This window comes from Chinchilla lanigera, unplaced genomic scaffold, assembly GCF_000276665.1.
Source record: "Chinchilla lanigera isolate Chin_1 unplaced genomic scaffold, ChiLan1.0 scaffold00044, whole genome shotgun sequence".
Lineage (NCBI taxonomy): Eukaryota > Metazoa > Chordata > Mammalia > Rodentia > Chinchillidae > Chinchilla > Chinchilla lanigera.
Genome location: NW_004955445.1, coordinates 10,911,436 through 10,935,659, shown reverse-complemented (window position 1 = coordinate 10,935,659; position 24,224 = coordinate 10,911,436).

Here is a 24,224-nt window from a genome sequence, read left to right as displayed (position 1 = left end):
GTAGAAGGAATAGTATGTGGGAGGTAAGGAAAGATCAAAATGTGAACTGGATAGTTGGATCATAAAAGTGAAAAAGAGTAGGAAGAAGTTCAGCTCTAGTCTTTGTACAAGAGGATCTACTGGAACAGTATAGATAGGGGGGAAAAAAAAACACCCCAAGCTGGTGACTAGATCATGTTGAGAACGGCTAGTCGAATACAAAGATGGAAGCACAAAATCCATCTGGGATGTGGCTATTAAAAAGTCCCCACATTCCTAGGAAAAGAGTGATTGCTCCACGGCCCTACTTATAAGTAACCACCAGTACTGGTCTTAAACCTGATTCAGGTCAATGGCAACTCACACCACTGACCGTCCCTCTGAAGCCAACCAATCAGTGACGTCTGTGCTCTGAATGTCAGCCAATGTGCAGTAGAGTCACTGCTGTGAGCAGGCTTCGAAGGCTGGTGTCAACCCACCCTCTGCTTAGTGACCAACCCGAGCCCAGGACAGATTCTTCCCCCTAAAAGGTAGGAGTTGGCTTCCCTCGGGCAGACTGTACCTGACTATCAAAGTGCTCCTGTGCTTAAATGGGCAGTAAGTGCAGCTGGTTGCAGACACTGAGTGGAGTCTTATCCTCCAGTGGAGGTTGCTGTAGTCTGTTCGGGCTGCAGCAACAAAACTCCACAAACTGGGTGGCTTAGAAACAAGCACTTGTTTCTCACAGTTCTGGAGGTGGGGAAATCCAGCTTTAAGGTAGCATCAGCATTGGTGTCTGGTGAGAGCCGTTTCCTGGTTTGTAAGTGGCCGTCTTCTCACGGTGGCTTCATATTGGCAGAAAGGGCAGAGGAGCTCTCAGGAGTCTCTTTTATCAGAGCACCAGTCCCATTCATGGGGATTCCACTTTCATGATCTAATTGTCACCCAAAGGCCTAGCATCCAACTATATCACATCAGGGTTAGGTTTCAACATCTGAATGTGGAAGGACACCGGTATTCATTCATAGCAGATGTCGTTACAGTCAGCCAGGCCATTGATGAGGATGGTTTGTTCTCTTGGCACTACTGAGGATGTCCTGCTGGGGTTTATGCCATCGACTCCTGGCTGGCCAACCTTCCTTTGAAAGGCCTTTTCCTTTAGAGATTTATGTCTCTATTTAGGTCTACAATCACATCTTATCTTGGGGATGCTCTACTCTTTCAAATGAATACATTGGTCAGGAGACAGAGAGCATAACAGCTATTCAAATGGAGATAAATCTAGCTGAAAAATTGCAACCTGGGTGTAAACTTGTTAAGTGGGTGCCTTTGAAAGAGTCAAAAGATCTCCCAGGTCTCTTGGGGCAGCAACGGCAGGCAGCCCTGCCACCTCTAGGGCTGAAAAGGACACAGGAAAGACATTGGAACAATCAAGACTTAGTAAAAGGACTGAGAAACAAGACTTAGGAAAAGCAAGGGCTGAAATACTGCGAACTAGACTCAGCTGGTGTGGCAGAAAGACACTGCCACTGCCACCATGAATAAATGATGCTGGGGTGATGCCCAGAGGAACTCCATAGAAGGCAAAGGGAAAGAACAAGTTCCTCCTTGTCCCCTCCCAGACTTGCAGTGTCTGTCAAGCATCCCTGTTAGTGTAAGAGGTGCAGGCAGAGGTGCGGTTGTCATAGTACCTTCTCTTGGTAACACACAGCAGGGTATGTGCTGTGGCAGCTTTGGCCTTACCTCCTAGAATTCACAGGTCAGAAAATTAGTCCCCACCTTCACATATTGATGATATTTCGAGAAGGAGCCTTTGGGAGGCAATTTGGATTAGAGAGGTCGTGAGGGTGGGCTTTCCATGGTGAAACTGGTGGCCTTTTTAAGATAGAAAGCGAAACCCATGCAGATGCACTTTCTTGCTGTCTCCACATGGTGCCTCCCCCAGTCAGAATGCAGCAAGAAGGCCCCTAGGTGCTAGTACCTGTGTAATTAGACTTCCCAACCTCTAGAGCTATGAAAACAAACAAACAAACAAACAAACAAAAAACTGGAAAGAATGAACTACTGCAAGGAGCCATGAAGAACAGATAAAAAATTCTACTATTTGGTTAATGTGAATTAGTGAAGGAAAAAAGAAAACTGAGGAAGGAGCATCCCCAAAGCAAGGCAATAACAATTTCTTAGAATTTAGGAAATACTTATATTGAGAGAAACCAATGTATATTTATAGGAAGAATGCAAAAGAAAAACCCCTGATATGTAAGTATATAGTGATGAAATTGCAAGATACTCAGGATAAGTAGAAAACCTGGGATGTGTCCAGAGTGAGAAAAAATTATCCAAGGTGGAATAAGACTGATATCAGTCTTTCCATTTGCAACTTTGTAAGAACACAATAAATTCTATCCCCAAAGTTTTCTGGTGAAATGTATGTGAACTAAAGATTCTTAATTGAGAAGACTATCCAGCAAATATGAAGGCATCATAAAGTTACTTTAAGGTATTAACAGATCCAGAAGTTTATGGCTTACCATTAGTGGAGAACAGTATTTTCAGTAGGATACTACAGATATTTTGGACAGAGAAGTTCTTCATTGTATAAAACAGATCCTCGACTCCAGGTTACTCAGTGTCCTTGCTGACTATCCCTTACACATTTTTTTAATTTTAAAAAGTAAAAGAAGGAAAACATATTTACAGACAGACATCCATTTACAAAATAACATAAGGATAATACAAACAAAACAGAGTTACAGACAAAGTTGTAGGAAATTATGTTTTGTATTACTTATTGATAACTTCAAAGTGGTTTCTCAGGAAAACAAATAGAGATATACAAGACTGACCAAACAAGTAACCGTTAACTGTTCCTTTCTGTAGAGCAATAAAAGACAGTAGTACAACTATGTTAGCTTCCCTTACACATTAGTAGCATTTTTTTTTCTCACTGTAACAACACAAAATCCCCCCACATTGGGAGAACTCTCAGGTGTTCTATATTCTAGCAAGGAGAAAATGAACCTAGGAAGAAACCATGGGATATAAGAAGCATAGGGGAGCAAGAAAACCAGCAAAGTTTCTTTTTAGGTCTAAGTAGATATCTATTACAATAATAATGAACTAAAATCTGAAGTAGTAATATCAGATAGAAAGTTATAAAGTCTAGAAAGGAGAGAGAAGTAAAAACACCTAAGAGTCTCATTCTATTTTTGAGGATATTTAGATATTAAATATCTCTAGACATTGATTGATAATATGCTTAACTATATGTATCAAAAATATAAATATAGTAGAAGCAGAACATATAGTTTCCAAGTCATTAGAATAAAAATGAATCGAGAAACCAATAATATGCTATCAGTTAAACAAAATGCAAAGATGAAAAAGAAACAAAAATGGCATACAAAATAAAAAGCACAAGGTAGATTGGTAGAAAATGTATTAACATATCAATAACAATAAATATGAACATATTAAACTCACAGTTAAAAGACAGAGACTTGAATTGAGATAAAACTCTCTCAAGCTGGATGCTGTTGTATGAGGCAGAAACCACAGAATAATACAGAAATGTTATAAATACCAGAATTGTAAAAAAATTATACCAGGCAAATGCCAGCATGAAAGAAGTACTGCAAGAAATCTTAGCATTAAGCCAAATAGATTTCAAAACAAAAGTAATCATTATTATTTGAAAAGAGGAAAAAAGGACAATTTCATAGTAATAAAATGCTCAATCTACCAATAAGGTTGGTCTCTAATGTTTGCACATGCCAAGTAACATAAGGTTGAGACGTTGAGACACATAATACTAAAACTCATAGAACCACAAGGGGAACAACAAGTAGGCAGCTTTGTGAGAAACTTTAGAATATTCTTTTTTTTTTTTGTACCGGGAATCGAACTCATGACCTCAGGCTTGCAAGGCAAGCACTTACGCCACTGAGCTATATCCCTGGCAAGTGAGAAACTTTAATATATCTTTGGAAATCTACAGAGCAAGTAATCAAAAAATCAAGTAAATGACATAAAAGATTTAAATACAATGATTAACAGTTTTGTCAAGTAGATTTATTTATTTATTTTTAAGAGCAGAATATATTTATTGAGGGAAAGAAAGCTTCTGTCCAAGAGAGGGACAGAAGGGGGCCCGAGTGGATTGCCCTGGGTAGATTTATATATGAGTAAATGGTTGATCTTTTCAAATACACATGATAACTATAAAAAAATCATCCTCACTTGACAATAGTTTTTCTTCCAACTTCCTCTTCCCACTCTCTCTACTGGTACTGCCTGCTTCTCCTCCCAGGTAACTTTGCTAGCATGGTGATTACATCCTTCTTCATGTTTATGAAATCATAGCTACCAACACACACATATATGTATATACCGTATATGCAGATTTTTCTGCCTCTTTATTTCTTATACAACTAGAGCCATATTTTATAAATTTCTCTGTGTCTTGTACTGCTCCCAAGTCAGTAAATATTTAAGTTATTCTTATTTAATGGCTTCATATTGTGCCATGATATAAATGTACCACAATTTATTTATTTATTTATTGGTACCAGGAATCAAATTCAGGACCTTGCACTTGCCAGGCAGGTGGTGTGCTGCTGAGCTATATCCCCAGTCTACAATTTATTTGAACATTTCTCTACCTATGAGGTGTTCATCTTATTATGGGGATTTTCCCTCCATTGCAATCATGATCATTGTTGATGTGAACAATCCATCCACATATATTCTGGTGTTTTTATTTCTATGGAATGGATTCCCATGTGTAGGATTGCAGAGTGAAAGAATATGTGGAGTTTGTTTTATTTTGCTATACGTTGCCAGGTTTTTCTCCAACAAGGTCGTAGCTGCTGGTGATGTGTGAAGAGCGTCTCTTTGCAGACTGCAGTAGGTGGTATCATCCTCCAATTTTCAAATCTGATGTGATAAAGTGAGATCTCATTGTTGTTTAATTTGCATTTCCTTAACTCCTAGGGAGACTGGGCACCTTTTTGCACTCATTCACCACTTGAATTCATTCTTCTGTGAACTGTCTAATGACAGCTTCTCATCATTTTTATCTTGATACAGTTTTCAAGGGCTCTTTGTATGATAGCTGTTAAGCCTTTATCTGATATCCATATTGTGGGTAGATAGAACAATCTCACTGAGTACTAGGTTTATATAGGATCATGTGTTTCTTCTAACATTATGATCACTTTATTTTTAAGATTTTTTAGTCTTTAATTCATCTTTATTTATTTTTGTGTAAGTGGTATGAAATAGGGTCCCGATTTCATTTCTTCCATCTTTGCAATGTCCAATACAAATTTTAGCACACTTGCCATAGGACCCGTGTGGTTCTTGAGTCCTTGAAATGTCACTGGTCTGAAATGAAATGCACTATAAGTCTAACATACACACTAGATTTCTAAGACTTTCTATGGGAAAAAAATGTAAAATGTCACATTTATAACTTTTACAATGATTATATGTTGAAATGACAATATTTTGGATTAAAGTATTACAATTAATTTCATATATTAATTTTATTTTTTAATGTGGCAGCTAGAAAAATTTAATTACATAGTTTATATTTCCTTTGGACTATTCCAGACAATCAATTGTGCCAGAACTATTTTTTAAACCGTTATGTTCTCTTTCACTTACCTTTTAGCTGCCTCCTGAGGGGTGGATCTGTTTTATTTCTCACAGTAGACATCTGTCTTATTCACCACTTCCCACCATCCTTTGAATAGCCCTTCTATATTGGCAGGAATTCACAGCCATGAGCCCCATCGCTCCAGGGTAGGTATTAGACCTTGAATTCCCAGCCTCCCTCACAGCCAAGATGTGCAGGTTTGACCTTTATGGAATGAACTGGAAGTGAGCTGCGTGAAGGATCAAGTTTTGAGTGGCATTTCCAATTGCATGGGCCCAGGTGGTATAGATTTGATGGTGGCAGTCCTAGAGGCATTGCCAGGTCAGGTTCCTGCTATTGCGGGTGGTGACAGCAGCATCCATTTCTTCACCAGGCCAGTCTGGCTTTTCAGTCCTTCCAAGACTGTGATCTTCTCATTAGCTTTTTAAATCAAGTTGTTTTCTGCTAAACTATTCAAGTCAGCTTCCATTGCTTGCATATAGAATCCTACCTGATACATTAGATTTTTTTTTAAAAGAAATGCATTCTCTCCAACTATTTCTAAAATATCATCTTCTTTCACTTTTTCTCCAGCTTATTTTTTTGTTCTTTCCCTATTTTTCAAGAAGAGCGTTGTCTTTGCCTGTGTTCCTCAGTAAATACAGCCTATAGCAAAACTTTACATTAATACCTCAGTGGGGTGTGCAACCTCATAAAGTAAATTGAGGAAAGAAGGAGGTGAGGCAGAACTGAGGAGAGGAGGGTAAGAGCCACCACGCAGAGTTCCAAAATTCCATAACTAGTGAAGCTCACCGCTCTGCTCCTGATACAGTTTCCAAGGGGACTGCATGGACTACTCTCTCCTGGAATATCTTCAGGAAGGGAAGATGAATAGAATGTATCCACTGCTTCCTGTCTGTCCCCCCCTCACCTCCTATGATCTAAAAATTAGCCCTTCCCAGGGCATTAATTCTATACATCTGGGCTGTATCATCCATCCTGCCCAGACTGCTTGGGGAAGCCAGAGCCTCCCAGATCAATCTAACCATAGCTGTGGTCTGTCACTCCCTTTCTGACAGCAGGACCATGCAGTTTCTAAATCTGTAGTGCAGTGCAGAGCAGAGGCAATTACCTGATGCCATGAACAGCGAGGAGCTTACTGACCCCTGTTGAACCCCTTCATCAAGGAATCAAGGCAAGTGGTTTGGGCCTGAGGATAATGAATAGGGGGACGTTTGGAATAGGACACTACAGAGAGCTCTATGGTGGTACCTGCAGAACCTGAACACTCTGTCCCTGCATCCTTCAGATCCACTTGTACCCTCCTGTAATGCCTGGAGCACACATGAAAAGAAGATGCTTTCATTTCTTCCCCAAGAGGTGAGATACAGGTCAGTCCTTCAAGATGGTAGCCTGTGGCAGTTCCCGAAATTTTTAAAGCAGGTTATAAACCAAGCTACTGTTTCTGCTCCTGTGACCGGTTCCTGGGCAGTATTCAAATTCATCATATTTCTCCTCTGCTACCCATTTTGTATTTCCTTTCCCCTTGGCCATCACTGCTACTGAAACAGGTTGTTTATCTGGTGGGATGACACAGACCTCTTCCTCTAGGGGGTCTGAGCCCTTTTCCTTGAGACTGTCCACTGCATGTCCTGAGAGATGGCCTGATATTTCCCTAGCTTCCTATTATGTAGCAGCTACTACTATGTAGTAGCTTCCTTTACCTGCTAGGGCTTTGGCATGAAGATGCATGAAGATTCCCAAGTAGCTGTGTGGTGTTGAGAGAGGCTAATCCTACGTCAAATCCTTTGTTCCTGACACCACAACATATATTGGCCTTTTGTTTAGTCATGTACCATATTTTGGACAATACCCTAATCCCAAAGTGTCTCCCTAAGATAGTGCCTTAACTAAATCTTGGAGAGGTCATTACTGTCTTGCCAGGCTGGGTGCTTCTGGGTTAGTGTACATCCTTCCTACTGAAAGGGTATGTGTGTGTGTGTGTGTGTGTGTGTGTGTGTGTGTGTGTGTGTGTAGGGAGTAGGGAGTAGCAGCAGCACTTGGGAGTATGTTAGCAATACAGCATCTCAGACCTCACCTCAAACCTACTGAAACAGAATCTGCATTTTAACAAGATTCCTAGGTGATTGTATATATATACATGATAAAAGTTTGAGAACTGGCATATGAGGTAAAGCCAAGGTGATGTTCAATGAAACAGAACAGTGGAGCAAGACAGTGACACAGGTAGGGGAGAAGGGTGGGATATAGGATGGCCATGGGTTTGGAGAAATGCATAAATTAAGTCATTTATAAGATTAAGTTCTTCTCACGTATTGATGAAGTACTTAAGGCTATGAAATTTCCTTTGAGTACAGCTACCTCTGTCTGCCATAAGCTTTTGTATGAAGAGGGCTCCTTCCTATTGTCTCCTAGATGATTTGTAATTTCATTTTTTATTTCTTTTGACCCTGGGATTATCTAACAGTATGTTTCTTACACACGTTTCCAAGTTGTAAGTATATTGTTGGTGACCTTTTAAGCTATTTACTTCTTTTTATATTAGATAATGAACAGAAAAGAATGCCTGTAAAAATATTTAACTTATGGAACTTTTGAGCTTTTTCTTATGACCAAGCAGATGGTAAACTTTGGTAAATACTCCATGTATATTTAAAAATATGCATTCTATATTTGAGGAAATACTCATTTATTTGAGTTTGTGGACTATATATATAATTCTTCTATGCATTTATTTTCTGTATCAGAGCTACTGATTTTAAAGAAGCTATATTAAGCCTCCCACAGAAATTGTATTTTTATGATATTCTTTTTTTTTTTGTACTAAGAATCATACTCAGGACCTTGTACTTGCCAGGAAAGTGCTGTACTGCTGAGCTATATCCCCAGCCCCTCTTTTTGTATTTCTAATGAGTTCTGCTTTCTATATTTACTTGCTATGTTGTTTGGTACAGAACTTTTATGCCTATGACATCCTCTTCATACATTGCATAGTAATAAAGTTTATCTCAATCCAGTTTGGAAATTTATTCTCAAAATCCAACAATGCTGTTACGAATGCTGCTACTCATGCATTTTGTTTGTTTCCAGACAAAAATGAATTTTTGGATCCCAAACATGTTAACTGGGTGAGAGTGACAGTTGTGTCCCTGAAACCAGCTACATTGGCAGGGGTTGCACTTTGTCCCTTTAACCTTTCTTTTACACATTTCCCCCAGGAAAGATGCCCCCTGGATTCCTGTAGTTGTATCTCCTAGAATGCAAATGAAGATGTGAATCTTAGTCTCAAAGGGATGGACTGTATCAGACACATGATGCACTGCCCTGATCTCTTTAAGAATGGAGGACTGTTCCTGAAGCTGCTAAAACTGCTTCCTGCAAATAGTCCCAGTTCTTGGTTCTCTTCAGGAAGTACCTAGGTCAAATAATCCTGCCTATCCAAGATGCTGCCCTCTCCCTGGTCAGTCCATGTCCAATTCTTATTGCCATGGAGGTCTACAGGCTCAGGTCCCTTTACTCCAACTCAGGCCAACTCTGAAGTGCCATTACAGCTCCAGAGCTCCTCTTGGAGGTGGCTTGTGCTTATATAGAATCTGTGGCACCACCCACTTCCTCATCTGCCTAATCCTTTTTCTTTCCCTTTCACAGTTGTTGCACCCCAAGGCCCTCCCTAATGAACTTTTCGCATGCACATCTTTGTTTCAGAGTCTCTCTTCCAGAGGAACCAGTTATGACAATAGGAAATTATCTTTATTCTTCGGGGATGCACACTTGAGTCTGAAGTGTCATAACACTGCTAACTTATTTTCAAATGATTCATAAAAATATGTGCATATATATGTGTAAAAGAAGAGATAGAGAGATAAAGCAAATGATTTTCAAATGATTCAGAAAAAATGTGTGTGTGAGTGTATGTATATTATGGTTTGTGTCTTGATGTCTCCCCAAAGCCTCATATGGTCATAGGTGGGGTTTTTTCAGAGGTGGCTGAATTAAGAGTGTGAGATTGATTCATAGTGCAATGCTAGGATTAAGGATGGGTAATTACTAAATCAGCCCACTGATTGGATTGGTACCATTTTAATCCTGGGAGACTAGGTACAATATAAGGGACAGAAAGAGGCTTGTCTCTCCCTTGTTGCTTTGCTACCTTTTGCCTGCTATGAACTGTTCTCCTCTGCCAAGCCACCCTGCCTTGGAACCATCCCATTATGGACTGAAATCTCTACAAAGTGTGAGCTAAATGAACCTTTCCTCCTTTAACTTTGAGCATCAAGTATTTTGTCTCAGTAATGAGAGAAAAGTAATTAAGACAATGTACGTAAAAAGGAAGATGTAGAGAGATAAAGCAAGTATGCAAAATCTTAACAAATGGTGAATCCAGATGGCTCATATATGGATGTTTATTGTATTGTTCTGCCTTTTCTGGGGATTTGACATTTTACATAAGATAAAGGTGAAAATAAAATCCTTTTCCTCTGTTTTGAATAGGTGTTTCAGGGAGAATAAAATTAGATTTGTATGCTCAATCTGCTGACTACCTGAGACCACCTTGTTATTTTTAATCTTTTGTTTTGTTTTTCTAATAGAGTTAACTTAAATTTGTTTGAATTTGTGTTTGGCCACATCTCATGGATTTTTGTATTTTGTGCTCTTATTGTTATTCATTAGAAATAATTTATAATTTCCACTTTGATTTCCCTTTAATTCCATGGATAATTAAAAGAATAAATTTTGGGTATTCATGTCTATAGGGGTTCTTTTGTTTGTTTGGCTATTTTTTGGGCTGTCAGTTATAGTTTTATTGCATTGTGGTTTGTGAAATGGCCTATAATGTTTCTGCCTTTTAGAATACAGTGAAATCTCCTCCTAGAATTCCAGGGAGATGGTTGCTTGAATACATCTCTGCTGCCTTTATCCTTCTATTTAAAGCCATCAGCTGAACCTTTTGTAAGCCAAGCGATTTTGGGGTGTGCAGTGCAAATGAAATGCAGTACATCTCTGGGTTCTAGACGTATTCCTCTAGAGGAGGGGTTGGCAAGGTCACTTTTGCCTCCGATCCCAATGAAAGCTCAGGAACCAGAGATGGAGGGCACAGGAGCGACAGAAGAAAAGCAGTAAAATCTGGGAACTTCCAGAAATCCAAGGATCTCCTGAGGGAGAGGCTGCACCTGCCTATGTGAGCCTTCTTTGGGCTCACGCTCCACCCTGCAAAAAGCTATGAGAGAGTTAACAGGTCTGCTGAGTCCTTTCTTTGCTGCAAAAATGCTGGCCTTTGCAGCTGAGATGACTACAGACGGGGAGGGAGCCCCCTCCAGGCCCAACAACCTGCCAGCTGGTGTACTGTGGACCTCGCAAGGCAAGACAACTGGGCCATCCGTTACTCAAGGGATGACCCTGCCGCAGATCCCAGCAGCTGACTTTCCACCAAAGGAAAATATCAATACATCTAGGAGGACCTGGAAGTGAGAAGGAGAAAGAACCGAGAACATCAATAGGAACTACTGACCTAGAGAGGAGAGATGATAACCTGAACTGGAGACAGTGATGACAACAGTACATAAGGAGCTACAATTACAGTGTGGGCACACACATACCTGTGTTCTGCATCTCATCTTTCAGACCAAACATATCGAGTAATGAAGTAAAGGAGAGGATGCTTGTTGTTGAAATCTGACGTGGAATTCCAAATGTACAAAATAACAAAACAAATTTAAAATTCCACCTGGGTATGGTGGCGCATGCCTGTAATCCCAGCACTTGGGAAGCTGAGGCAGGAGGATTGCTGCAAGTTCAAGGCCAGCCTGAACTGCACAGCGAGGCTCTGTCTCAAAAAGAAAAAAAAATTAAATTAAAATTCCAAGAAATAGAAAATACGAGGGGAAACAAAGGAGATTTGGGAAGGGGGTGTGATACAGGCAACCAAATAATTACAGAGTTGCATTATGCAGTATTGGAATAATGGAAATTCATAAAGCGAAGCAAATGGAGGACAGGAAATATGTAAGTCAATTTTGGGAGAAATTGTCCCTGAATTTTTTTTTTGTTTGTTTGTTTTTTTCTGGTACCAGGAATCGAACTCACAACCTTGCGCTTGCCAGACAGGCGCTGTGCCACTGAGCTAAATCCCTAGTCCCTGCCCCTGAATTTTTTTCAATAAAGAGTTGTGTTGCAGATAGGAAGGTCCCACTGAGTTCCAAGCAGAACTTATGGAGAATAATACTCACTACTAACTTTTCGGAACATCCTGAACAAAAATTTACTAAAATCCATTTTGGGGGAAGAGAGAGAGAGAGAGAGAGAGAGAGAGAGAGAGAGAGAGAGAGAGAGAGAGAGAAACTAAGCAATTTTAAAAAAGAGTGAAAATAGACTGACATTGGACTTCCTATCTGTGGCAGTGGAAGCAAATGATGGTGTAATATCTATAGGCCTTGTTTTTTGAGACAAGTTCTTGTTATGTAGTTCAGGCTTGTCTCAAACTCACTACATAGACTTGGATGGTCTCAAATTCATGGCAATCTTCCTGCCTCAGCCTTCCAAGTTCTGGGATTACAGCTGTGTGCTACCATATCTGCCAGGCTTCTGAGAAAAGATAAACTATAAGGAAAAGAGTAATTGTAAGTGCTGAAAGATGCTAGCATAGTATTGGAAGTAGAGGTAGAAGAAGATAAAAAATAAGAGTATTTAAAATTCTTTTAGGGTTGGGAAGAATAGAAATACTAAAGAATTATAACTGGGTGATGGGAAAGTAGGTATAATTTTTCATATAAAGGAAAGTTATTGTTTTTGAAATTATGTATTTTTTTTCTGAATGTCAAAAAGAAAAATAAAAGAAGATATACCAGTGGTCAACAAGTATATGAATAATACTCAACATCAGTAATTACCAGGGAAATGAAGATCAAAACTACAATGAGATATTCTTACTGTCATGAGAATGACTTTTTTGTTTTGTTTTGTTTTTTTCCGGTACCGGGAATTGAACTCACAACCTTGCGCTTGCCAGGGAGAATGACTTATTGAAAAGATAAAAATAAGATGTGGAGAAAATGGAACCCTGCTCACTGTTGGTGCAAATATAAATTAGTGCAGCCATTATGGAAAACCATATGCAGGTTCCTGAAATGAACAACAAATAGAAGTACTAGTTCTTAAAAATTGAGCTATCATATGATCCAGCAATTCCACTACTGGGTATATATCCAAGGAAAATAAACTCAGTGTCGTGAAGAGACATTTGCATGCCCATATTTATTGCAGCACTATTTACAACAGCCAAGAAATGGTAATAGCCCACTTGTCCATTAACTGATAAATGGATAAAGAAAATGTACATGTACTTATACACCATGGAATACTACTCAGCCATAAAAAGAATGAAATCCTATGAAGTTCACAACAATGTGTATGGATCATTATGTTAAGTGAAAAGCGCGAGGCACAGACAAGGCCTGCATGATCTCACTCATATAAAAATGTTGACCCCACAGAAGTGAAGAGTAGAACTGTGGTTACTAAGGCTGGGGAGAGCAGGGGAGTGGAGTGGGGGGAGAAGCTGACCAGTGGGTACTGCGTTACAGTGTACTATTTCCTAGCAGGATGACTTACAGATAATATACTATATACTGTATTTTAAAAATCTGGAAGAAAGGACAATAAAAGGAAAGATAACCACTAATGATATGCAAAAATATAGAACATCAACATCTGTAAGAAAATATGTAACAAGTAGTCATTTTTTTATCTTAAAGATTAAACAAACTAACACAACAATGAAGACAAAGTCAAAACAACACAAAAGCAATAACAATGATACACGACCTCAAAACAAAATGATAGGAATTAACCAGCCATGTTTTTAAACCAGAAAAAAATAAGGAAAGGAAGAGAGAAATAACAGAGTAAAATGGTGAGCCTAAACTAAAGTGGAAAGATTGTATCATTTTTACGCTAACTTCAGATGTTTGAATTCTCCTGTGAAAACTCAAAGTCCATTAAATAGGATAGAAGAGTAAAACCAGTCATGTGCTATTGTTTGGAATACTGCATCAACCAGAAACCAAAAACACTGTGGTTTAAACATTCAAATTTCTTTGTATTATACCATAAGAGTCTAAGGTAGTCAGTCCAGAGCAGGAGGAGCTGCTCAGCAAACCTGCCTTCTCTACATCTGGTCTTAGTTCCTTCCCTCAGCACCCTCTGCTGGACTTGGTGTCTTGCTTGGTAGTGTGACCCTACTCCTCAAGTCTAAGGGATTCACCTTTCCCAGGTTATCACACTACTGTCAGCATGAGACCATGATGGAGCCACATGTCTGTTTACCAACAAAATTGGGTAAATGATCCATGCACCAAGCTCAGGCTTCTTTCTCCGCAGTCAGCTGGCCAAATAAAGGACCCTAAACTCCAAGCATCCATGTAAGCTGGGGAAGAGGCACTAGGTGGATGAAGCGGGGTCTGGCTTACTTGGCCATGCAGCTCGATTGTGCCATCTGGTCCTCCTCTGCTTAATCCTTGATGTCCCACTTCCATCCTGGCCTGATGCTGGGTGCACCAGACCTTATGACTTAGTCAATCTGACAAAATCTGACTCATCATGTTAGTTCCGGCTGCATGGCCATTTGCTCTTCTATGGGCAGGTACTCCATCCCTACAAGGATCAAGTAGCATTGAAGAGATATTTACTGAAAGGCGTATAATTCTCTGCTGCAGACAACATGGCTTTGTTCCAGAACCCTACGGATCTGAGTTGTGGTCCACTCAGTGACACTTGCCATAGCTTTACTCCCTTTTTTTCCACCACAGAAATCTCTAACACCAGATGGCCTGCTAGGTCACATGGTCCAAGCTTCTAGGCCACTTGCATTGCAGCTGGAACCTCCTTCCTGCTTTGGTCCCCTCTCAAAGCCAAAGCCTCTTGTTTCACCTCTTGTTTGGGTCAGAGCAGTATTCCCAGATTTGGAATATCGTGTCTCCAGATCCCAAAAAAGTCTGCCAGGCGTGGCATTTCCTTCTGTGTGGCAGGAGATGTAAGATGAAATAGTTTAACTGTGAAGGAGATAATCCAGCGTGCTTCTGCAAGCTTCACTGGAATCTGTAATGATTTCTATTTTTATTTTTCATGATTTTAAATTCATGTTTTATTTTTATTTTAGATACACATAATGATAACATTCATCATAGGGAATTTGTACCTGTACATGGTATATCTTGCTTCTTTTTTTCCCCATTCTCCTCCCCTCCCTTCAACCCCTCTTCCCCTCCTTACTTACAAAAGCTTTGTTTCCATTTTTTTTCTTCTACTCTTTTTTTTCTTGTCCTTCTTTCCTAACCCCATCCCCCTTCCTTGTTCCTCTTCTCATTTGTGAGATGGTTTCACTCTTAAGGATCCCCCAAAGTCTCATATGTTAAAGGCTTTGTGCTTTGTTCTTTTTTGATGGCACTATTAGGAGTTGGTCAAACCTTTAAGAGGTCAGGCCTTATGGAAGGAAGTGGGTCACCAGACTGTGCCCTTGACAGCAGGAATATTGGTTCTCCCCCACCTCCCTCTCCCCTTCCCCCTCCCTCTCCCCCTCCCTCTCCCTCCGCCTCTCCCCCTCCCTCTCCCTCTCCCTCTGCCTCTGCCCCTCCCTGTCCCTCTCCCTCTGCCTCTGCCTCTCCCCTTCTCTCTCCCTCTCCCTCTCCATCTCTCCCATGAGGTAAACAGCTTCCTCTGCCCTGTGCTCCTCCTATGATGCTCCACCTTGCCACAGGCCCAAAAGCAGCACAGCTAAGGGACTACGGACTGAACCCTCTGATGGTGTGAGCCAAGATAAACTTTTCCTCCTCCATGTTGCATTTTCTTGGGTGTATTTTTTTTTCCTTGGGTATTTTGTTCCAACAACAGAAAGCTGACTGACACAGAATGCTAAACATTATACTTATTTGGCAGGACTTCTCATCTTTGAAGAGTTTCTTTCACATCTTCTGGAGTCTTCTTTTGTCTTACCAAGACCTCCTTGTTCTAGCCTCTTCATCCGACTAGGAAGTGTCACTGATAGAGAGGACCAGAGGGATTTCTGTGGACATACAGCCACTCCAGTTCACTTCAGATTATGTTATGAAAGGGGCCCCAGGGGAACACAGCACGTGTATACTATTGTCCATTCCTCCTGAATATGAACTAGTTCTGATCCTCTATTTTGATAGGGATGAGAAAGAACAACCTAAATCAGTGGCTGCACATCACGTACCTGAGGCTGTGCTAATCCATTCCAGCGAAGATAACATATCAGGCACAGCAGCTGCATTGAGGCTACTGTTTGATTAAGTTTGCAGTCATTCATTCACATCCCCTGGATATATCTGGGTTTTACAGGGGCTAGGCTGGTGAATTAAACATGATTTGACAGTGACTGCCACTTCAGCATTATTTAGGTTTATAAAGGTGACACTTATTTCTAACATTCCTCCTCAAAAGTGATAGTGTTTTGATTTGTCCTGGTCATTTCCTGTTGGCTGGGGCAAGGTGGTGAGGCTGTTTCAGAGGCTTTTCCTGGCCTCTCTCACTCAGATGGCTCTTACCCCACTGGTAAATGAATTAGTGTGGGAGCTGTGCCTATTGCCAATATACCTGTTCCAACCGAGGACTGAGGAAATGACCACAGATTTGGCCCATGAGCCCATGGACCACTACAAGCCAGCTTAGGCCAGGACTCTTTCTGCCTTTCATATGCCTCCAGTTTAATAGGGAGGCTGTGATGCTCCTTTGGGTCTCTGTTTTTGTTTTTGTTTTAAATTTAGGGTCTCTGATTTTTGATTTTAATCTGAACCATATGCCAGTAGTTCTCGAAATGTTTGAGAGTTCCTTTCTCCCCAGGGACCCAGTCTTTCCTTAAGCCCAGGTGTTCAGAATCCCAAAGCTGGGATTGAAAATTGGATTGTGACTGTTGTCACAGATGCCCATCCTCAACGACCTGATTAGGAAAGTTCATTGTGCAAAGTGTGTATCTTGGTATAGAGGAAATACAGGATCACTCATTCCAGTGTATACTATGCACAGGAAAAACACTGACAAGGAATGCAGCAGACTGTGAGCCACGCCGTGTACTGTCCCTGAGGAACACTAAGCCACTTAGTACCATGTCCCTGAAATGCTTCTTTTGTGTTCCCAAGACTCTTGTCAAGTCTAAGGGACATTGTAAGCAGACGTGGTCTGTCCTGCTCAGATTAGTATTATCTAGGGACACTGGGTATCGGCAAACAAGTGTTATCTGTAGAAACTGCCTTCTTGCCCATATGCGAAGTCAGTTATTCCTTGAAATTCTGATCATATACTGGAATACAGCAAGCCAATGATGTCCTTGTTATGTAGTTTAATCTTTAAATCTCCCTTTCTGCAATTGCTGGGTGCAGAACCGAGTATCATGGAGTACGGAGTACTGAGTCCAGCTTAGCATTGCAAACTGCTACCGTCTTTGTCTAGTCAATGGCCACCATGTCTGCTGACCACCTCCTTTCTGGCCACCAGCACCAGGTCTGTTGGTGGTTTCCTGTTCAGCCGCCACCACTGGGCTTCATGGGCGTGTTTGCCACCGGATGCTCTTCTTTCTCCATAAGCTCAGTCTGTCTCATCCTTTTCCGTTTCTACCTATTAATAAGCTGTAATAAACCCTATGTACCACAAGCCATCTCTTGGTGTTTCCTTTGGTTTCTTCACAATGTACTTCACTGCCCTAGCACATCTGGGTTGTGGACTTACCTCCCAAGGGTATTATCATGGTCATTTCCATTTCTTCTCTGCACGTCTCTGAATTTTCTATATTTTTGTGGAATGTTAGATGTATTCTAACCATGCCATACCTAAGATTTCACGTGCATATGTGTGTCTTCTTGTGGAGAGAGCCTCTATAAAATCATCTTGGCCTAACTGGAGGCGGTCATCCACTCACTCCTTTCTCCCCAAAGGATGGGTGGGGACATTGGGCATCACTTAAGAAGGAGTCCTGGGGAAAGATCCTTTGGAGTCACTGAACCTGGCTCCTGTACCCAGAGGAGCGAGAAAAGAACCTCACTTCTGGGGAAAGCCTTTTAATCAGTAGCTCTGCTACAAAGGTAAACACACGCTTTCCTACAACCCTGTAATTTTACTCCTGTGTATTTACTCAATAAAAATGAGGGACTGGGGATTTAGCTCAGTGGCACAGCGCCTGCCTGGCAAGCACAAGGTCATGAGTTTGATACCTGGTACCGGAACCCACCCCCCCCAAAAGAAAAACATATGGCCATATAAAGACATGAGTAGTTGTAGCAGCTTTAGTCCTGATGGCTTCAGATTGGACATGGCCCAGCTGCCCATTAGCAGGTAAATGAATGAACACATATCTTTAAAATAAAACACTATACAGGAACAAAGCAAATGAACTGTTGATATACCCAGCGACATGGATGAATCTCAGAATAATCACACAGAGTAAAAGAAGACAGAAAAGAAAGAGTATTTAGTGATGGATTCTATTTACATAATACACTCTAGAAAATGCAGACGAATCTTGAGTGAACCAAAGCAAGTGGCTGCTTGGGAATGGAGTGGGGAACCGAAGGGTGGAGGTGTGAGGGGCTGGAGGAAACTCAGGGTTGGTCAGAATGGAATGCTAAGATTTAAATTTTCCCGGGGGCCCTATTCTGAACAGTCCCTGTTAGGAATTACTGAGATCGGGTAGTGTTATGGCACACCTCAAATTCCACAAGCAAGAATTATCTTATATACCCCAAACTTGAAGTGTGGAACAATGACAGTGCCTTCTCTTGATTCAGCCTCTTTCTTTTATTCAGTATTTCTCACTTGTTTCTTTTCTTCTGTGGTACTGGGGATTGAACTTAGGGCCCTGTACGTAGGTAAGGGCTCTGCCACTTAGCTACACTCCAGTCCTTTCTTAAACTTAAATTTTGAGACAAGTTCTCACTAAAATGCCCAGGCTGTCCTCAAACTTATGATACTCCTGCCTCAGCCCCTCAAGTAGCTGGGATCACAAGCATATGCCACTGCACTCAGCTTCAACTTTAATATTAAAAACTATACTTTCTTTTAGTTTTTTTCCCTCATAAATGTCCTTTCCCATGAAATTTTAATAGTACAAATACAACATATTTCCTATTTGTTTATACACTGTGGTCCTCTGAAAGGGCATTAACCAATGTATCAGCCAAGATTAGGGGTGGGGGAAGAACCAATGTTTGTCCCCTCAGGTTAATACTGATCCTGCAGAGAATGCGTGTCTTACTGGATTCATACAAAATAGGTCTGGATGAAATACTAGGTCACTAAAATGTGGAGTTGCACGACTTGGTTCTTTGACATAAGTGTAGTGTGTGGAAAGCATTGCCCCAGCACTGTGCATCACTGTAGGTAAATGAAAATGGGGGGCTGCAATGGGAAGAAGGGACTTGCTAGGCAGAAGCTTTCTGGCCAGTGATGTTTCAGTCATTTCTGTGTGACCAGAGCCCTCTGCTGTACGTTTGGGGAACATCTTCCCAGAAAATAATGTAGCTCATTCAGTGCCGTGCTACTGTGGAATCACCAGTCATGTACTGAGAACTACATTTGGTTTTTTTTTTTTTTTTTCTTTTTTTTCCGGTACTGGGAATCGAACTCACTATCTTGTGCTTGCCAGGCAGGCGCTTTGCCGCTGAGCTAAATCCCCAGCCCCAAGAACTACATTTGAGTGTGAGGCCCAGAGAGGCTTCATAACTGAGTCAGAACCATGCAGTGGTCAGTGGTAAACTTGGCACTCAGCGTTAGGCTTCCCTGAGTCCCAAGCCTTCTCCTCTGGAGTGTGTGAGGTGCACTTTTACAGGCTTTAGAAAGAGTCACCTTGGGCTCTAAGAAAGGAAGATTAGGGATAGGCAGGCTTAGTGGAAGAAGTTTGGGATATGTGAGGCATTATTGCCTCATAATTTCCCTTTTCTCCTAGAAGGTGGAACAGAAGAGGATGAGGAAGATTTGGGCCAAATCCTGCTGGTGCTACCGTTTGTTCTACAGAGACTGAGAAAAACCCGGAAGAGACAGCAGCAGAGAATTCTGACGGTACTAGCACAGAAGAGACACCCAGATAAGTGTAAGGCAGAGAGAGGAATTGGGGGTCAGGGGTATGGCAAGCCCAGTGGGTGGAGCTGAGGAGGATTGATCCCTGCAGGAGCTGACCATTCCCCTTGGTGCAGTGTGGGCAGAGTGCTGGGGAAGAGCCCCAATCTCATGAAGACAAACAGTAACACTGCTATGATGCTGCTATAGATGCCCGAAACAGACAAGGATGAGAGGGGAGTTTATCACTCTTGGCACAGCAAACAGGATCGCACCAGCATCGTCCCCTGCCCTTAGGTCCCACAGGGCTGTGCCATGGGCTCAGATGGATGTAGCCACCACTGGGCCTCCTTGAAGCTGAAGAACTCAAGGTGAAGGGCTCAGCATATTTTGAGCAAGCAGCAAACATTTTGGCAAGTGGTAAATAAGCCAGATCCCTTTTCCCTGGCAAGCAGTTACACAGTAATCTCACTGAGGTGTCTTCCTTATTCAGCCGCCTGCAGGGCCAGCTGCTAGCTATTTGTTACCTAGGAGCAACCACAGAAGTTAGGATTTCCTGAGGTTTCATCCAGTGGCAGGAGAAGAACCAGCTCTGCAGTACAGACTTAAAGGGATAATGAAAGATAAAAATAAAGCTTTGTTCTGTTGTTATGTATGATCAGGGTATGGCAGGGTGTTTTAGTGAGATTTTCTGTTGCTGAGACACAATACCCAGACTCACAGTTTAAGAAGAGATTTAATTTGGTGCATGTTCTTGGAGGGTTCAGTCCGTGGTCAGCTGGTTCCATGGCAGAAACATCATGGTGGAAAGATGAGGCAGAGCAAATCTGCTTGGTTCATGGCACCTGAGAAGCAGAGTAGGGGAACAGTGCCAGAGACAAAGGGGTGAGGGACCAGACATAGGCCCCAAGGCCACTTCCATTATCCATGCAGACACACCAGAAATGTGCTCCAATAGTCCCCCAGGTGGACACCAAAGCCAAGCAAGTTGACCTTCCATCATAACCCCACACAAAGACAGTCTTATTTCCATCTAATGTTACTCCACGTTGTGGATCATCAGCCTAGAGGGCTGCTATGGTTTGAATGTGCCCCTCCTCAACCATGTCCTGGAAGCTTGATCTCCAGTGTAACAGTGTCTGGAGGTGGGGCCTAGTGGGAGGTGTTTAGGTCATGAGGGCTTTACCCTCAGGAATGGATTAATGTAAATTATGGAAGGGTATGAGGCTGCAAGTTTGACTTTGTCTCTCTGTCTCTGTCTCTCTCTCTCTTTCCATCCCCCTCCTGCTTTCTGCTTTGGAATTACAAAGCAAGAAGGCCCTCACCAGAGGCCAACCCTCTATGTCAGACTTCTCAGCCAACAGAACCATGAGAAACAAGTTTCTTCTCATTATAAATTCTTCAGTCTCAGATTCTACTATGGCACTTCACAAAGACTCCATACAACACCTATGCCTGGGACCAGAGAGAACTGTGCACCTCCCATCCAAAGAGCCAGAGGCCAGGTAGAGATACAGACAGATCAAGACTGGAGGGAGGAGCAACACCTTCTCCCCACCACTACCTCAGCAGTGCATTTGTGCATCCCCCCCACCAAGCCTAGTTTTAATGTGAAAGAGGACAAGGGGGACAAAGAGAAAATAATCCTGAATAGGACTGAGTTCTCAATATGCAGAGGCTAAGAAGTAATAGGATTTGAGTTCTTTCATTCAAATGGGACTAGATTAGACCTTTATGAAGCAGATTGGGAACTCAGCAGCAGAAATTAAGTTTTTCTGGAAAATGAAAGTCATTTGAGAGGTACACACATGATTTTGAAACCTTGTACTCACTACAAATATAAGGCAGTGCTCCAGTGCTAAAGGTGATGCATCTCCTCTGCTCCTCCCTTCCCCATACCAGGAGGAGCTGCTATCCAACATCGTGTTGATTGTTCCTATGCTTCTTTTTAAAATTAAACTTTTATTTCAAGATAATTGTAGATTCACATGCATTTGGCAGCTGTAAGAAACAACACAGGGATCTCTTGTGTACCATTACCCAGTATCTTCCAGTGGTGACATCTTGCAAATACACACAAATCACAGCAAAGATACTGACAATGATACAGGCAAGATACAGAACATTTTACCTAAGAATAAGATATGATGGTGCTAATCACCAGAATGTAATGGGTCTTGAGTTCAGGAAGAGACTTTAGGAACAAAAATCTACCAGATTGGACATGTGGAAATGAAACCTCTCACCAGAGGTGAAGGTAGAGGCAGAAGAAGGGAGCAGGGCAAGAAGCAACTCTTTTTCTTTTGAGACAGGGCCTAACTATGTAACCTAGGCTGGCCTTGAACTTGTGATCCTCCTGCCTCAGTCTCCCAATAAGATATGATTGCAAGTATGCTCTGTTATGCCTGGCTCAGAAATAATTCTTTATCTTCTGCCTCAGTATGCAAAATTTCCTAGTGTCATTCTATGCAGAGAGTTTCAGGACTGTCTGACAGTTAAAGGTTCACGGCAACTTTCAGAGCAGTGAAATGAGCTGAGGGGACTGGCAAGGGACAACCTCCACAAGAAAATGTCTGTTACACTGGATGCTGGCACACCGAGGCAGGAGGAGCTCATCAGGCCCAGCTGAGGAAACTCAGTGTCAACCATCTCCAAAGACATGGGCTTTCTTTATCTCTGCTCATTCTTTCCTGATCTGTGCTGGCCCCGAATCCATACCACATTCATTATCTTTGGCCTCTATGCATGCACTGATAGCTTAGCAGACTGATGCTCAAAGTCCAGAATGATATTAATGAAAAAGCATCACAAGCACTATGGAATTCTGCCTCCTCATTTTAAAGATGAATAAATGGGCCTGATGTAGGTCATACAACTGCTAGAAGCCATGTCAGGATGAGAATTCAAGTTGTTCCACTCCTTGTTCATCATTCTAAATAAAATCCATACAAAGTATTTTACAAAATTTCTTACTAGTGACGACAACCACAGACCATCTATCAAAGAGCCATACCTAAAAGCTCTGGCCCTGCCATTTCCAGAATTTTCTGTGGATTTTCTAGCCGTGGAAGGTTAAAAATGTCAATTGAAGACAAAAAGACAGGATAATATGAACATATTTGTGAATCACTAGATATCTCCCTGCAGGATCACTTTTTATGAGAGGTTGAAAAGCTAATGCTTAAGAGCACAGGCTCTGGAACCAGACTGCCTAGACTCAGATTCCTATTTTACCTGTAGGACTTGGGCAAATTAACCTCTGTGCTTTGGTTACCTCACCTATAAAATGGAGATAATAGCACCTACTCCATAGGTTGCTATGAGATTAAATGAAAGTTTAACATGTATTCATTTCTTAGAAAAGTGTCTGCCATAGAGTTAAACTCTAGCAGAATTATCTATTATTAACATATAGCAAGGCATTCTGGCTCTTGAATATGCCAAATGTACTTAACCAATCCTTTGTTATTGTATATTTGGTGTCCTTAAGAGTTTTTTCTTTTTTTGTTTTTTTTTTTTTTTTGGTTTTATCCAAAGGAGAGTACATTCTCAGTAAATCTATTGGAAATAAATGTGCACATTATTCCAATAATCTATATGAGTTACAGTGGACAGGTAAGGGCCATCTAGTAGCAGAGTCAAAAAATGTAGAGTTCAATTGGATGGCTATGCATCTAACATTGAGTGGGGATGAAAAGGACCATGCTCACTGGAGGGCAATTAATACACTTTGCCACAGTTATCATGTACCAAATGCACATAGGATTTTTAACATTCATCTTCTTCCTAAATGATAACTTCATGGAAGTTGGAATCACAATATAATCACAAGATTTACCCTTACGAAGTCTTACTTTAGTAGATGGGTATATATGTGTGTGTGAGTGTGTGTATGTGTGTGTGTGTGTGTGTGTGTGTGTGTGTGTGTGTTTGAGACATGGTCTCGCTATGCAGTTCAGGCTAGCCTTGAGCTCACTTTGTAGCCTAGGCTGGTCTTGAACTTGCAATGATCCTCCTGTCTCAGCCTACTGAGCCTCCTGAGTGCTGGGATTACAGGCATGCACCACCATGCTCAGCCTTAGTAGATGGGTATATTTTTAAAAAGATTTCTTTTTGTCTTAATTTTCAAACTCTCTGTCAACTGATCTTAGATACATGTTGTTTTGCAACCACACATAGATTTAGTTTTTTTCTTTTTAAACTCAATTCACTATTGAACTACTTCTGCTTTTGATGTGGGAATTCAACTTGTTTATATTATTTGTAATGACTTTTACTATTGGATTCATTCCACTTTTACTTATTTAGGTTTCTATAATTTACATTTGTTTCTTTTCCATTTTTTTGCATTTTTATACATTGGTCAGTGTTCATTTTATTATTTTAAAAAATTTAGGAGAGATTGTACTAGAAAAAATACAAGACAATGAATAAGGTTAAGCCAAAATGACTCTGTTAACTGCTGTTGTATCAATGGTTTAAATTATTTACACTTTTATAAAATGTCCACATTTCATTTTCTATGAAGAAATTTTCATTTATCTTT